This window comes from Bufo gargarizans, chromosome 5, assembly GCF_014858855.1.
Source record: "Bufo gargarizans isolate SCDJY-AF-19 chromosome 5, ASM1485885v1, whole genome shotgun sequence".
NCBI lineage: Eukaryota > Metazoa > Chordata > Amphibia > Anura > Bufonidae > Bufo > Bufo gargarizans.
This window is the reverse complement of record NC_058084.1, coordinates 48,035,946-48,054,300: the sequence shown is the minus strand read 5'-3', so window position 1 is coordinate 48,054,300 and position 18,355 is coordinate 48,035,946.

Genomic DNA, 18,355 nt, shown 5'->3' with positions numbered 1-18,355 from the left:
TTATGCCTTGGAGGTGCTGGCCTGCCCGGCAGCCAGCGTTTTGTCTGAACGTGTATTCAGCACGGCAGGGGGCGTCATTACAGACAAACGCAGCCGCCTGTCTACAGCCAATGTGGACAAGCTGACGTTCATAAAAATGAACCAGGCATGGATCCCACAGGACCTGTCCGTCCCTTGTCCAGATTAGACATTAACTACCTCCCCATAACCATATATTATTGGACTCCAGGGCACTTCCTCATTCAATCCTATTTTTATTTTCATTTTACCATTATATTGCGATGCTACCCAAAGTTGAATGAACCTCTCCTCTGCCTGTGTGCTAGGCCTAAATATATGCCAATGGACTGTTGCAGTGGTGGCTGACATGAAGCCTGATTCTCTGCTATGACATGCAGACTAATTCTCTGCTGACATGAAGCCAGATTGTCTGTTACGGGACCTCTCTCCTCTGCCTGGGTGCTGGGCCTAAATTTATGACCATGGACTGTTGCAGTGGTGGCTGACGTGAAGCCTGATTCTCTGCTATGACATGCAGACTGATTCTCTGCTGACATGAAGCCAGATCGTCTGTTACGGGACCTCTCTGCTCTGCCTGTGTGCTAGGCCTAAATATATGCCAATGGACTGTTGCAGTGGTGGGTGACGTGAAGCCTCATTCTCTGCTATGACATGCAGACTGATTCTCTGCTGACATGAAGCCAGATTGTCTGTTACGGGACCTCTCTGCTCTGCCTGTGTGCTAGGCCTAAATATATGCCAATGGACTGTTGCAGTGGTGGGTGACGTGAAGCCTCATTCTCTGCTATGACATGCAGACTGATTCTCTGCTGTCATGAAGCCAGATTGTCTGTTACGGGACCTCTCTGCTCTGCCTGTGTGCTAGGCCTAAATATATGCCAATGGACTGTTGCAGTGGTGGGTGACGTGAAGCCTCATTCTCTGCTATGACATGCAGACTGATTCTCTGCTGACATGAAGCCAGATTGTCTGTTACGGGACCTCTCTGCTCTGCCTGTGTGCTAGGCCTAAATATATGCCAATGGACTGTTGCAGTGGTGGCTGACGTGAAGCCTCATTCTCTGCTATGACATGCAGACTGATTCTCTGCTGTCATGAAGCCAGATTGTCTGTTACGGGACCTCTCTCCTCTGCCTGGGTGCTGGGCCTAAATTTATGACAATGGACTGTTGCAGTGGTGGCTGACGTGAAGCCTGATTCTCTGCTATGACATGCAGACTAATTCTCTGCTGACATGAAGCCAGATTGTCTGTTACGGGACCTCTCTCCTCTGCCTGGGTGCTGGGCCTAAATATATGCCAATGGACTGTTGCAGTGGTGGCTGACGTGAAGCCTCATTCTCTGCTATGACATGCAGACTAATTCTCTGCTGTCATGAAGCCAGATTGTCTGTTACGGGACCTCTCTGCTCTGCCTGTGTGCTAGGCCTAAATATATGCCAATGGACTGTTGCAGTGGTGGGTGACGTGAAGCCTCATTCTCTGCTATGACATGCAGACTGATTCTCTGCTGACATGAAGCCAGATTCTCTGTTACGGGACCTCTCTCCTCTGCCTGTGTGTGTGCTGGGCCTAAATATATGCCAATGGACTGTTGCAGTGGTGGCTGACGTGAAGCCTCATTCTCTGCTATGACATGCAGACTAATTCTCTGCTGACATGAAGACAGATTCTCTGTTACGGGACCTCCCTCCTCTGCCTGGGTGCTGGGCCTAAATATATGCCAATGGACTGTTGCAGTGGTGGCTGACGTGAAGCCTCATTCTCTGCTATGACATGCAGACTGATTCTCTGCTGACATGAAGCCAGATTCTCTGTTACGGGACCTCTCTCCTCTGCCTGTGTGTGTGCTGGGCCTAAATATATGCCAATGGACTGTTGCAGTGGTGGCTGACGTGAAGCCTCATTCTCTGCTATGACATGCAGACTGATTCTCTGCTGACATGAAGCCAGATTCTCTGTTACGGGACCTCTCTCCTCTGCCTGTGTGTGTGCTGGGCCTAAATATATGCCAATGGACTGTTGCAGTGGTGGCTGACGTGAAGCCTCATTCTCTGCTATGACATGCAGACTGATTCTCTGCTGACATGAAGCCAGATTCTCTGTTACGGGACCTCTCTCCTCTGCCTGTGTGTGTGCTGGGCCTAAATATATGCCAATGGACTGTTGCAGTGGTGGCTGACGTGAAGCCTCATTCTCTGCTATGACATGCAGACTAATTCTCTGCTGACATGAAGACAGATTCTCTGTTACGGGACCTCCCTCCTCTGCCTGGGTGCTGGGCCTAAATATATGCCAATGGACTGTTGCAGTGGTGGCTGACGTGAAGCCTCATTCTCTGCTATGACATGCAGACTAATTCTCTGCTGACATGAAGACAGATTCTCTGTTACGGGACCTCTCTCCTCTGCCTGGGTGCCGGGGCCTAAATATCTGAGAATGGACTGTTCCAGTGGTGGGTGACGGGAAGCCAGATTCTCTGCTATGGAACCTCTCTCCAATTGATTTTGGTTAATTTTTATTTATTTAATTTTTATTTTAATTCATTTCCCTATCCACATTTGTTTGCAGGGGATTTACCTACATGTTGCTGCCTTTTGCAGCCCTCTAGCTCTTTCCTGGGCTGTTTTACAGCCTTTTTAGTGCCGAAAAGTTCGGGTCCCCATTGACTTCAATGGGGTTCGGGTTCGGGACGAAGTTCGGATCGGGTTCGGATCCCGAACCCGAACATTTCCGGGATGTTCGGCCGAACTTCTCGAACCCGAACATCCAGGTGTTCGCTCAACTCTAGTATACTGTCCTCTTCAGTGTAAATTACTTTACACAGTTTAGTGTCATCTGCGAAAATTGATATTTTACTATGCAAGCCTTCTACAAGATCATTAATAAATATATTGAAGAGAATAGGGCCCAATACTGACCCCTGAGGTACTCCACTAGCTACAGTGACCCAATCTGAGTGTGTACCATTAATAACCACCCTTTGTTTTCTATCACTTAGCCAGTTACTTAGACACAACTATAAAAAAAAGTTATGGCTGTCAGAAAATGGTAACGCAAAGAAAATGTAGATTTTTTTTCAAAGGTTTTTATTTATTTATTTTTAAGTAATTAAACAAAATAAAAACTATACACATTTGGTATTGGGATTGCAGTAATCATATTGACCCACACAGTGAACATCATAATATCAAAATCCTCATCTCTGGCCGGTCATCAGTATCTGATCGGTGGGCGTCCGACACCTGGGACCTCCACGATCAGCTGTTTAAAAAAATCAGCAGCGCTTCTTTGAGCTTCTCTCCCTGCTTACCAAACACAGAACTGAACATTGTATAGCGACTGTGCTTGGTATTGCTGCTCAACCCCTTTCATTTGAATGAGGCTGAGCTGCACCTAGGCCATGTGACTGATGAACATGTCGTCACTTGGCCTAGGAAAAGAAGAGTGAATGCTAGGTCCTGAAGATAGGTTGTTACTAAAAAAATCTCAGAAAACCCCTTTAAGGGGATAAAGAGGTTGTCCCAGTTGGCTGAGCAGTATTTACTGCCATTTCCTGTGTGTCTAGACCAGACCAGGAAACAGAAACCATTGCTGGGAACAGCAACATCAATAGGTCAGTGACGTAGCTAACATTCAGAGGTTTTTTCAATAATTTGTACCGTTCAGACTACCCCTTTCACTTACTCTTCTCATGATAACGAGATGACTCTGCTGATTCTGTGCCATTCTAAACAGCAAAACTGAAGAAAGTGATGTACAAAACAGAAAAATATCAGCCTATTGCCTGTGCTCCAGTTGTTAGTATGAAAAGTGCAATATTTCAGGATTTTTTTATGTCGATAGTTACATTAAAGGGAACCTGTCATCTGGATTTGGGGTATAGAGCTGAGGACATGGGTCGCTAGATGGCAGCTAGCACATCCGCAATACCCAGTCCCCATAGCTCTCTGTGCTTTTATTGTGTAAAAAAAACGATTTGATACATATGCAAATTAGCCTGAGATGAGTCCTGTATGTGAGATAAGTCAGGGACAGGACTCATATCAGGCTAATTTGCATATGTATCAAATCGGTTTTATTACACAATAAAAGCACACAGAGCTATGGGGACTGGGTATAGCGGATGTGCTAGCGGCCATCTAGCAACCCATGTCCTCAGCGCTATACACAAAATCCCGGTGACAGGTTCCCTTTAAAAATGTAAAAAAAAAAAAATAACAAAACCTGATTTTCATTTTCTGATTATACATAAGATGAGGGGACTGATTAAGTGCTCTCAAAGCAATTATTGTTCTATAGAGTGACACAACTTTTTCCAAAATTTATCAGATGTGCTTAAAGGGAATCTACTCTGAATACAATTAAACTAATTATCTAAATTAAAAAGTATGTAGGACGTGACTAATTCTGTAATATTTAAACTTTGCTGCAGGCTGCCATATTGGAGACACACATATCCTTATGCCATTGTCTGTACAGAAATTGTATGTTTTTAGGTTAGCGGAAATAAATGAAGCTAATGAAACAGTAAATGTCCCATGTATTAATATAGTCTCATGGTAGCGTACAGTTACTACTCCCCATATCCAAACCTGCGACTCAGTAAAGAGGTACATAACCTTTCCTGGTGCTATTCTACCTATCTAGTCGCCAGCCGTACACGCAACTCTTCCTCTAGTAATGATGGGAAGACACTAGAGAAGACCAAATTGGTTCTAAACTAATCTAAATTTGTATGCCAAACAAATCCAAAGTTTTGGCAATTCATTTTGGATGAATCGTGCAAAAACAGTGCCAGCGCCATTTTACTGTACAAATTGGCGGGGAAAAATACAGAAAAGATGAAAATGGAGACACATGATAGTGAGGGTTTGTCTTGATTGGCTTAGGGGCTGACATACAGCCTGATCAGCTAATCAGGGGTGAGATTTAGGCAGGTCCTTTTAGTGAGAACGTCATAGAACATAGTAACATAGTTTATAAGGCTGAAAAAGACATCTGTCCATCCAGTTCGGCCTGTTATCCTGCAAGTTGATCCAGAGGAAGGCAAAAAAAAAACTGCGAGGTAGAAGCCAATTTTCCTTCCTGGCTCCAATCAGGCAATCAGAATAACTCCCTGGATCAACAACCCCTCTCTAGTAGCTATAGTCTGTAATATTATTACACTCCAGAAATACATCCAGGCCCCTCTTGAACTCCTTTATTGTACTCACCATCACCACCTCCTCAGGCAAAGAGTTCCATAGTCTCATTGCTCTTACCGTAAAGAATCCTCTTCTATGTTTGTGTACAAACCTTCTTTCCTCCAGACGCAGAGGATGTCCCCTCGTCACAGTCACAGTCCTGGGGATAAATAGATGATGGGAGAGATCTCTGTACTGACCCCTGATATATTTATACTTAGTTATTAGATCTCCCCTCAGCAGTCTTTTTTCTAAAGCGAATAACCCTAATTTTGATAATCTTTCAGGGTACTGTAGTTGCCCCATTCCAGTTATTACTTTAGTTGCCCTCCTCTGAACCCTCTCCAGCTCTACTATGTCTGCCTTGTTCACAGGAGACCAGAACTGTACACAGTACTCCATGTGTGGTCTCACTAGTGATTTGTAAAGTGGTAGGACTATGTTTTTATCACAGGAATCTATGTCCCTTTTGATGCAACCCATTATCTTATTGGCCTTGGCAGCAGCTGCCTGACACTGGATTTTACTGCTTAGTTTGCTGTTGACTAAAATACCCAGTGTTTTACCATTTAGTATGTTCAGGTGACTTGCATTATTCCTTCCCATGTGCATAACCTTTCATTTGTCAGTGTTAAACCTCATCTGCCACTTATCTCCAATCTATCCAGATCGCTCTGTAGTAGTATACTGTCCTCTTCAGTGTTAATTACTTTACACAGTTTAGTGTCATCTGAAAAATCTATATTTTACTGTGCAAGCCTTCTACAAGATCATAAATAAATATATTTTATACACTATTCGGGGTTCAACTTGCACCCTGAAACCATGTGTTTTGACTGTGTCTGACAAAAGGCCAGTAATCTAGTTGCACTAGTGTAACAGCTACTGTTGTGCGCCGCTGTTCTCCTGCTTACTGCCGCGGTCCTGGGCGCTGTGTTCAGCAGTTATCTGCTGCCTGTGCTTCCCCATTCACTGCTGCAGTCCTGGGCTCTGTCCTTGCAGGTACTGTTTGCTCTGGGATCCGCTACACAGTTTCCTTTCAGCCTGGCCAAAGCATGCCTGCTGCTTCTTCCCTGCATCACTTCCTGTGCTTTATGGGTTAGATCTTGTGACTTTGCTGACCAATTCTAGCCCTCCTGCATGTATATAAGTGGCTCAGTCCCCTTCCCAAATGCCTGAGTGTCAAGGTGATTTTGTCCTGCAAAGGTTGCTGATTTCTCTGCTTGTATTTTTGTGTACCTGACCCATGCTTGTGTTCCTGGACTCCGCTACCTGTTTGATCCCTTCCTGCTTGCCTGTGCCACCTGCCCTGACCTATTGCTTGTTTGACTTCACCTCTGCCTCATCCTTTGGTGTGGCACTGTTGCTCCTGGTTACCACTCGGCCTGCTGACTACATCTGTACATCTGGTAAGTTGCTCAGGTACCTCCTGTTCCGCCTGGACCGACTGCCTCGTGTACCAATCCTCCTCAAGAGGTAGCAACCTGGGGTACCCCCACCATCAGGGGTACTGTGAAAAACGAGAGGGGTTCACTTAGACAGCGCCCTTAGAGGAGGTAGGACAAGTGGCACGGTGGGTTCACACTCGCTGGTTCGTAACAACTAGGGACACTATAGGGAGATATAATTGGGTAGATTTTAGGGTTTCTCAGTGAAAACATAGTGAGGGACTGGTAACTCTGAGTTATGTGTCTTTTCATAGTTCATACAGCTTTCTGGCAAGTTCTATCCTGCCACAAACTCATTTTGTTTCAGTTTTTGTAAAAGCCTCAGTTTCTACAGTTCACAGGCTTATTGCCAGAACCCAATAGCATACATTCTGCTGCAAACACTGAGAAATTATCCACCCCCCACCACCTTTTTTTTTTTCTAAAAACCTAAGTTTGCAGTTTAAAATTGGTCATTGTCCGCGCACTGAAGTGCATCAATATACCTGTGTTAGTGAAAGTGAAGTATTACTTCAAGATACCAGGTAAGTGCAGCAAAGGCATTTACTATAAAAAAAAACACACTACTATACCCATGTTGGTGAATGAATTTTACTGCAAAAACTGTATTATTTAACCTGTTTTGGTGAATGTGTTCTATTACTTTAAGATACCATTCAGTCACAGCAAAAGCATTTTACTACAACAAGTGCATTACCATATCTGTATTATTGAATGTGTTTTACTGCAAAAACTGTATTACTAAATCTGTGTTTTTACACGCATTTTACTGCAAAAACTGCATTACTATACCCGTTTTAATGAACATTATTTATTACTTCAAGGTACCGTTCATAACCGTTCAGAATTCTATGACTAAGACCTGATTTGGTTGAAATGCATCAAAGGAACATAGGAATATGTGCAATATTTTAATAATATGAAGAAATGTATAGAAGCATTTGATTTCACTTGCTGGATTGCTCCATATTTTGTTCTATTTACCGGGAGTGTTGGCAAAGTCCAGATCCGTGCAGAAGTAGGATAATTATCCATCCACCTGAGAGCTGGACCACACCATCATAGGAAGTGGAGGACCATATGCTTAGCTGTGTTGGTGGTGTGGCAATAGCAGTGGATATTGTAGCAAAGGTGGTGGCAGTAGGGGCAGTGGTAGCAACAGTGGCACACAGAGCAGGGACTCAAGAAGGGGGCCAAGGAGCCCACAATAATATATCAGAGTCTGATAAAAGTGGCGGGGACTTTCAGGACTCTGGCAATGACTGTGTGTTAGATAGGACCTGGCAGCTGGATTGTGGTGCTGAAGAGGAGGTGATATCAGAGGGGAGGGGTGGTCGCTGCAGCAGCGGTAATAAAAAGCAGAGGCATAGTAAGGCCAGGACCTCACAAAAAATTGCTTGGGCCAGATCTGCTTCTATCATGGTCAGCCTGGAAAATGGAAATTATTTTTCCAAAAAAGCCCTGTCTTGTATTGTCACAGGATGGTGTATGTGGCCCCCTCCTTGAACACAAACGTGGGCACCTGGAGCAGCTGTTACGAACAGGTACTATACATTTTGCGGCCTACTGTATCAATGTTTATTACAGCAATGCTGATGCAGTGCCACAATAATGTGGCCAGGTCATATTGATACCTTCATGTTTGTGCCAATCTTTTATCTGCCTCCTCCCCATCCTCTTCCCTGGACATCCTCTGGTCCCCAACTGAAGCAATGCTCCCAGTCCCTCTCCCTTTTATTATATGTATAAAGTGAAGGGTTGCCATGTTACACCCTGTGCAAGTGTAGCCTCACTTGCTAAAGTACATCAAACAGCAAATAGCCAACTGACTGTCTCCCTGCCAACTCCAAATGGGCAAGATAGTCAACCACAATGGCAAGAAAATCGTGGTTGTGAATAATTTAGGGGAAATAACATGCTCCCTGTATGGTGCACGTGATAAATTTAGTTGTGCAAAGCAAAAGTAGTGTGGCTTGCTGAGGGTGCCGTCCATGTCCAAGAGTCTGTACTCGCATTCCAACCATTATTATGTGGCAAGGATGCCCTCCTGGACTTGCTCCAATAGAACTAACTGCAATTGCACCTCTTGATCTGTGACGTTCCAACTTGCTGGAATTCCACCTTGCATATGCTGGAGTGTCTGTACAAGCAGCTTAATGCAGTAAATGATTTTGTCATGCATCAGACCACCTCAGCAGGGAGCATGTGCTGTTTTGAGGTCACTCAGTGGCAGCTCATCAGAGACGTGTTGCGTACTCATGCTCTTCAAAGAGGCAACCAGATTTGTTAGTTTGGACAACCGCAGCATTAATGTCAGCCCTCTCATATGCTGTTGACTGTAGCGGTTGGGGACTTACATGGACAATGTCCCATGGAGGAGGAAGTTGAGGAGGATCTCCCACTTGAAGAGAAGGATTAGGAGATGTTGCTTGTGAAGGAGGGTGAGGCTGATGATGATGACACCGGCCATAATGATCAATCATCTCAGTAGGGGGGAGCCAAAAAAACTAGGTCCTCGGGCACGTTCGTGAGCATAACAAGCTGTACGCTTGCTTGTTTACATACTGCCAATCGTGTCATTAGCATGAAGCAATCTGATGATTACTGGATAGCCATGTTTTTAGATCTTTGCTATCAAAGCAAAATGGAGACATACCTTCCTGTTGTCGAAAGGGAGGCCAAATGGCTTTATTATCACGATACACTGTGAACACAATTTGCCGCAGCTTTCAGCAATCAGACGTCTGCAACCCGCATGTCAAACCTGGAGGCCCCTCTCTGCCCACTCTTCAAGTCACCCTCCTCCCACAGCCTCCGCTACCACAAGCAGCTTAAGCTGCAGCCGGAGCCTGTTCAGTCTTATGATCATGATGGAGCCGTTTTTTCATATGCCGCACCAGGCCGACGTAAATCAGCGAACGGAGACACATCGCCTGAACACCCAGGCTCAGTCCTGCCAGGCCTTTTCCCAGCACATACTGTCTTCCATGACTGCTTGGATTTCAGGGCTGGTAGATTGGTACAGTAGGCAGAACTGGCCCAGTATGCTTTCTCTGTTCTGTCTTGTCCAGGCTGCAGTGTTATGTTGGAGAAGGTTTTCAGGTTTCAGTGTAGCAAAGGGCATTTTCCCACCAGACAAAGTTATCCTCCACCACTGTACAAAACATTTTTGTCTAAATGAATAAGGCATTGATCCATGAAAAATTTCTCACAACTCTGGCTGAAGCGGATAAATAGATCTGCCATTGGTGATGGTGGCTATTTATGGCAGGCCTTGTCACATCACTGCCACTGTCTGCCAGCCTATCATCAGGTTCTGTACTACATGGCCACAGCTGCTTCTCCCGCAGCTAATCCCGCTACTGCCACTTCAATTACCCCCTACTGCCACTATCATTACCCCTACACAGCCATCACTAATACTACTACTAATATAGAACCCCAGACCTGGGGGTACGAACATTTTGTATATTGTCTTTACGTTATGTATTTGAATGTTTTTTGTTTTGTTTTGTTATTTTGTCGTTACTTCCATGTCAAAGGGTTAACAAGGAACAAGGCTAACCACCTGCTTCATGTCAAGAGGGGAAGTTCCTGTTATTATTATTATTATTTATTACTTAAGCGCCATTCATTCCATAGCGCTGTACATATGATAAGCGGTGCACATACATAACACAGACAATTGTACTAATCATAAACAAGATGAGTTACAAACTGGTACAGAAGGAGAGAGGGCCCTGCCCGTGAGGGCTTACAATCTACATGGTATGGGAGAAGGACACAGTAGGTGTGGGTGAAGTTGGTCATGGCGGTATAGAGGCAGCAGGGTCACTGGTTGTAGGCTTGTCTGAAGAGGTGGGTTTTCAGGTTTCTTTTGAAGGATTCCACTGTAGGTGAAAGTCTGATATGTTGGGGCAGCGAGTTCCAGAGTATGGGGGATGCACGGGAGAAATCTTGGAGTCGATTGTGGGAAGAGGCGATAAGAGGAGAGGAGAGAAGGAGGTCTTGTGAGGATCGGAGAGTGCGTGTGGGGATGTATCGGGAAAGTAGCTCAGAGATGTAGGGAGGGGACAGGTTATGGACGGCCTTGTATGTGTTTGTCAGTACTTTGAAGTGTATTCGTTTGGCAATGGGGAGCCAGTGAAGGGATTGGCAGAGGGGAGAGGCAGAGGAGTAAGAAGGTGAGAGGTGGATTAGTCGGGCAGCGGAGTTGAGGATAGATTGGAGGGGTGCAAGGGTGCTAGATGGAAGGCCACAGAGGAGAATGTTGCAGTAGTCTAGGCGGGAGATAATGAGGGCATGTACGAGCATTTTCGCAGATTCGAAGTTAAGGAAAGCACGGATGCGGGAGATGTTTTTGAGTTGGAGGCGGCAGGTGGTGGAAAGGGCTTGGATGTGCGTTCGGAAGGAAAGGGCAGAATCTAAGGTCACTCCAAGGCAGCGGGCTTTTTTGACTGGGGATAATGTGCAGCCATTGATCGTGATAGATAGGTCTGTTGGGGGGGTTGAACAAGATGGGGGAAAGATTATGAATTCTGTCTTATCCATGTTAAGTTTAAGAAAGCGAGAGGCGAAGAAGGATGATATAGAAGATAGACATTGTGGGATTCTTGATAGTAAGGTGGTGATGTCTGGACCAGAGAGGTAGATTTGTGTGTCATCAGCATAGGAGTGATACTGAAAGCCATGGGACTCTATGAGCTGTCCCAGGCCAAAAGTGTAGATTGAGAAGAGCAGGGGTCCTAGGACAGAGCCTTGCGGGACACCAACAGAGAGGGCATGAGACGAGGAGGTGGTGCGGGAGTGGGAGACGGTAAACGTCCGGTCTGTGAGGTATGATGTGATCCAGGAGAGAGCCAGGTCAGTGATGCCAAGAGATGAGAGAGTTTGCAACAGAAGGGTGTGGTCAGCAGTGTCGAAGGCAGAGGACAGGTCAAGGAGAAGGAGGACAGAGTATTGTTTCTTGGTTTTGGCTGTCAGTAGGTCATTGGTGACTTTGGTAAGGGCAGTCTCGGTCGAGTGGTGGGTTCGGAAGCCGGATTGTAGGCGGTCAAAGAGGGAGCAGGAGGAGAGGTGGGAGGACAGTTCAGAATGGACATGTTGTTCAAGTAGCTTTGAGGCATACGGAAGAAGTGATATGGGGCGATAACTGGACAAGGAAGATGGGTCAAGTGAAGGCTTTTTGAGGATGGGTGTAATGGTAGCATGTTTAAAAGCAGAGGGGAAGACACCAGAGTTTAGTGATAGATTGAAGAGATGAGTTAGGGCTGGAATAAACACTGGGGTGAGGTTAGGGATGAGGTGGGATGGGATCAGGTCAAGTGCACAGGTGGTGAGATGTGATCTGGAGAGTAGAGTGGAGAGTTTTTCTTCTGTAATGGTGGAGAAGCGGGTTTTAGGGGGAGAGGACCGAGCAGTTGTGTAGAGGGTCTGTGGGGACTGTGTAGTAAAGCTTTCTCTGATGTGGACTATCTTTTGTTTGAAATATTTGGCAAAGTCCTCAGCTGAGAAGAGAGGAGAGGGTGGGGGCGCTGGGGGGCGGAGAAGGGAGTTAAAAGTGCTAAAAAGTTGTTTAGGGCTGTGTGACAGGGAAGATATGAGAGATGAGAAGTAGGCCTGTTTTGCATCAGCGAGTGAGGATTTGAATATGAGAAGGGATTGCTTGTATCTATAGAAGGGGATTTTTTCCATCGTCGCTCAGCAGCCTTGAAAGCGTGTCTGAGTTTCTTGGTCAGGTTGGTGTGCCAGGGTTGTCTGTTGATTTTCCGGATTTTGTTATGTGTGAGGGGGGCAACAGTGTCCAGAGCTGTTGAGACACATACTGGAGCAGAAGCACATCTCCGAGCTCCTGCTACAGATTCTCTAGAGAACAAACAAGATGGTTTCCTTGAGAATCCTTGAGAAGACAGACAGCGGACTGAACTGCTACAACCAGCATCTACAGACATTCCTATAAGGTAAGGGACTACAGCGAAGATGCCCATCACCAGGCTATCACTAGGCCAGTACTACATAGTGCTAATCTATAGTGTTGGGCGTGAATATTCGAATAGCGAATATTAATCGCGAATATCGGCACTTCGAGAATTTGCGAATATTTACAATATAGTGATATATATTTGGATTTTCGAATATTCACTTTTTTTTTTCATCTGAACCCATGATCCCTTCCTGCTTCTTGCTTTGTGGGCCAATGAGAAGTCTGAGCTTAGCAACATCCCTAGCAACCAATAGGATAGTTGCCTACCCCTTACTATATAAGAACCTCCCCAGCAGCCATTTCTACAGTTTTTTGCAGTTCTGAGAGAGAGCAGTATCATTGCTGTGCTCTGTGCTTTCCACTCATTACATTAGCTAGATGGTTAGATAGCTTATATACTGTATATAATACAGATAGTTAGTGGGAGATAGTCAGTGTAGGTTAGATCCTGATATAGTGTAGCTGATAGGTTCCAGTGCAGGGTGTTAGGTGGTGTGATAGGTTATGCTGTCCATACATACATGCTACAGACATGGTGCTGTGATGTCACAAAAATACTTAGTGCACCAATCAGTAATATCTACTCAGACCTGATAAAATGTGAAGTTTCACGTATTGCGCCAAAATATGCGAATTAGTAATTGCCGATTACCACAATCGCAAATACACTCACCTAAAGAATTATTAGGAACACCTGTCCTATTTCTCATTAATGCGATTATCTAGTCAACCAATCACATGGCAGTTGCTTCAATGCATGTAGGGTTGTGGTCCTGGTCAAGACAATCTCCTGAACTCCAAACTGAATGTCAGAATGGGAAAGAAAGGTGGGCTACAACAGCAGAAGACCCCACCGGGTACCACTCATCTTCACTACAAATAGGAAAAAGAGGCTACAATTTGCACGAGCTCACCAAAATTGGACTGTTGAAGACTGGAAAAATGTTGCCTAGTCTGATGAGTCTCGATTTCTGTTGAGACATTCAAATGGTAGAGTCCGAATTTGGCGTAAACAGAATGAGAACATGTATCCATCATGCCTTGTTACCACTGTGCAGGCTGGTGGTGGTGGTGTAATGGTGTGGGGGATGTTTTCTGGCCACACTTTAGGCCCCTTAGTGCCAATTGGCCATCATTTTAATGCCACGGGCTACCTGAGCATTGTTTCTGACCATGTCCATCCCTTCATAACCACCGTGTACCCATCCTCTGATGGCTACTTCCAGCAGGATAATGCACCATGTCACAAAATTTGAATCATTTCAAATTGGTTTCTTGAACATGACAATGAGTTCACTGTACTAAAATGGCCCCCCAGTCACCAGATCTCAACCCAATAGAGCATCTTTGGGATGTGGTGGAACGGGAGCTTCGTGCCCTGGATGTGCATCCCTCAAATCTCCATCAACTGCAAGATGCTATCCTATCAATATAGGCCAACATTTCTAAAGAATGCTATCAGCACCTTGTTGAATCAATGCCACGTAGAATTAAGGCAGTTCTGAAGGCAAAAGGGGGTCCAACACCGTATTAGTATGGTGTTCCTAATAATTCTTTAGGTGAGTGTATATTGGAGCACTCTATCTGCATATAAAGCCATTTTTAATGTTCTGCCGTGCCAACCATTTTATCCAGTCTCAGGAAACGTCTAGCAGCTTGGAAACGCTTGTATTGCGCACGCTTTGAATATTACATTGCCGATTTTGGCAATCAAGAAAATAATAGCGAATTCTGGAATTCACAAATATATGACGAATATTCTACAAAATATTCGTGAAATATTGCTAATTTGAATATTGCCCCTGCTGCTCATCATTACTAATCTACACCCATCCTTACTGGTGCCAAAGAATTACACTTAGAAATTGCAGGGAGCAATGGCCTTAGGGGGTACACTGTGACACAACACTTAATCATAGCCACTACCACTCCCATCCTTTTCAGCGGCTTAGCAGCATACACATCTACTTACTTCTCTATTTAATGCTGCTGGCGCTATTATTGCTGCCAGTTTTTATTCCTACACTACTTACCCTTTCCACATTGACACTGTACTGCCGATGTTCCCAAATAAAAAGGAGAGTTTTTCCAGGTTTGTTTAACTTCAAAACAAGCCATTGTTTCTTCTGACACTCGTGTGTATAACTATGGGTGGGCATTCTGCCCCTGTTAATGCATAATTTTTGTATGCTTGTGCCGAACAAGACACTTTCTCATGATAGGGATCTGCCCTTGTTAAGGCATCATTTTTATACACTTGTTCCCAACATGCCACAGATTATTTTCTGATATTATCGTGTGTGTTTAAAACACCATCTGTCCCTATTTCTTTTAGAGCACTTTTTATTTGTGTAGAATTCAGCCACAAATCGAATTTTTTGAAAAACTTTGAAGAATCAGACATGAAACAAATTTAAAGAAGTTTGCTCATCTCTAAATAACCCATCAGCTGAAAATAGAAACGTCAATCTACCACAGTGATCAGGGGTAAATGGAAATAGCTGTGGTAATTTGTATGCACACTGCTTACTTTTCTGATGGTGCCAATACTGTGGGCAAAGACTAAGCACCTTCTGGACCTGTAGAATCTCTGAAGCCATAGGATAAAGGCATGTAACCTTGATGGCAGAAGAGTTTTCAAAAAAATTATTGTCTTCAAGGGAACTTGTGCAGTGTCCCACTACATGTGTGTGGGCACTGCTTAAAAGCACTTTTTACCCTAAAAATTGTATTATGCTATGTTATGTGACTTTGTACTAACTTATCTGCAAAATCCCTGTTACCAGGCAGATTAGGTGTAATTTATACATCCCACCACTAGATGGAGATAAAACTTAGGTTCTATATATATACCTAGGTCAGACCTAGTTAGTCGGTTGAGATCAGATCAGAGTTGAGATCAGAGTTGAGATCAGAGTTGAGATGAGGAGAGGATTCAAATTCAAACAGAGATGAGAATGCAGAGTGAAGACTTCACCCCACAGATTAGTGAGTGGAGCCAACTTCGCTATGAGGTAGTACTAAGATATGAGGCGCAGAAGAGCGTTTTCCTTCTGTGGCCGGACTATATACTTGCATCCCTGACCAGTAGGAGAGAGTTTGCCTCCCTGGAAGAGAAACAAGCATCAAAAAGATTAATCGGTGATAATAGCCATTATTTAGGGCCACAGACACCTTTGCGCATGGTGGAGGACTTATAGCTTCTGGCAGCCACACCATAATTCTGGGAAACAGATTAGCTACACGTCCCAATATTCAGCTTGGAGGGAAAGGACAAGGTATAGGACTGAGCCCATCAACAGGAATAAGCTACTCCATAACCACAGCCTGAATCAAGGCCTAAGAAAGCCTAGGAACAGTGGATTTGCAGATTAACTCTAATACCAACAAGAGACTGTATTTTGTACTGCTGCAGCCAAAGTCAACAACAGTAAAAGTTGTGAGTTGCACCTTACCACTGTCTACCTCATTATTACTACTATTGGTTGCACCACCATTAACGGTACTGGCGTCACGACAAAAAACATCAAGGAACTCAGCCGCAACAAGTACCCTAAGCACCCCTAACATCAAGGGCACCTCAACCACCATCTTGGCTGATGCTACCACAGAGCGTGCCCTGAAGGATTTCATGCTGTCCACCTCAACACTGTGCTGCCAGCCGAGGGAGGCTCTCTGCTAACCATGAGTAAACTGATGAACTGTGTGTTATTATTTGGCCCCTCATCGGTCCACAGTGCACCTCACGTGTTTCCCCTGCGTTACTGGCTGGCTGCACTTGTTATCAAGATCATGCTACCCAAACCTCTGTCAGCATGAAAACCAGACAGGGTTTCTCATGATATGAAGCTATGTTTTAGTCCAAAATGCTGTAATAGTACAAGGTTTTAGAAATGAGCCAGGCATGGTGAGAAGAGTCTGGTAAGATGTGCCACTGTGTGGCTTCTCCCTAGCCCCTGCTTGGCATGATTGATAAGTCTCTCCTTTTCTGATTTCAGAGTTTTATAAACCAGTCAGGCCAAGGAGAAGTGTCTGGGAAGATGGAGAAGAGTCTGTTGTGTGACGATTTCCCACCATGCTGGTATGAGTTAACAAGCCTTTCCTTTTTGATTTTCAGGGTTTTAGAAATGGGACACCCAGCAAAGAGAGAAGAGTCCAGTCAAAAAGAGAAGAATTCACTGTGTGCCCTCGCTGAGGTCAGGACAGCAGAGTACATACAAATCTAAGAAACAGTCCTAGGACAGGTGGCACAGGGTCAGGATCCAAGCAACAGGCAGAAGAGGAGTACAAATAGATCAACAGATCAGGGTAACTGTATTGCTAACAAATTAGGCAACTTACTAACAATTACACCATTTTAGGTTCAGATACTCTTTAAAGAGAGACTGCACACAGCACTTTAAGAATAGTAAAATAATTAAGTACATTTATTAAGGAAATAAGGATAATTAGGCAAATAGGTGTCCTTTTTTATCAAAATACTGTAGATAAATTCACCAACACCAAATACAAAACCGACAAACAATAAAAGTTAGACAAAATACAACACACAACTACTAGTTACATATTTACAAACACACTTCTTCTGGAGTCCTCACTACATCCACAATGAGCGTGCTTACATCACTAATTGAGTTTAGCATCATCTGACAAAAAAAACACATCAGCTGGGGAGTCGGGTTCAGCAAGAGTCGTCAGAGACTCGATTGGGAGCAACATTAGATGAAATTCAATGGCTAGCTGAAACAGTCCAGCATTTATATTGATTTAACCAAAGAGCTTAACCCCCTAATGGAATGTAGCTAGATTTCATAACCCAAGTAACAGGTACAGGTCAGGTCAGATGGCAGACAGACTTACTCAGGAGTCAGCAGAACACGGTCCACAGACATATAAATGCATTATAGCTCCTTCACGTGATCTGGAAGACTAGAAATACCAGACAGTACCTGTCACAGGCCAGGGATGGGACACACAGCACAGAATGTATGTGTAACAGGGCTACCCCCTGCATTACTAGTACTGGGTAAGATACAATGAACAATGCCCCTTTTTCACAAAACAGAAAGCTGGCGCCTGTGCGCATGAGACAGCAGCAGCTGAAAACCACAACTGTAAAGCATATTTGATTTATAAAATAATTTGTACTTAAAACTACTTTATTGTACTCCAGGTTGTTTCCTTTTTTTTTCTCTGTATCTGTATTTCTATATCGCATTAGATACTCTTGAGATGTTCCCAGGTGCATTTTAGAAAAACAGCAGGGCGAGGGCTCTACGGACATGTAGTAAAACTTGAAGCACTGACGATAATTGGAATGACAGATGTAGCAGATTTGTATGGTAGGGCCTTAGATGACTTCAACTGTGTTTGCTTCAGTTTTCAAAAAAGAAAAAAAAGGTATCATGGTGGTATGTCAAAAAATGGAAACAAAAAAAATCCTATAATTTGATTATGGTTAATCCATCTGGAGATGATATGCCAAATGGTGGCGGATACAGCAAACGAGAATAAAAAGGCCATAATTACCTCTTGGTAAACAATATGTTCAGGAAGGTAAAATCCATACTGTTCAATCTATGATGCTCAGTCTTCCCTTCTGTGCATCATAGAATACAAACTATATAAAAAAGAAATGTGCAAATACAGATAGAGCCGGACTGGGGGCGCAGCCTTGATGGGAGGCGACCATGACGGGGGGCTGGTTTGAGGGAGCCC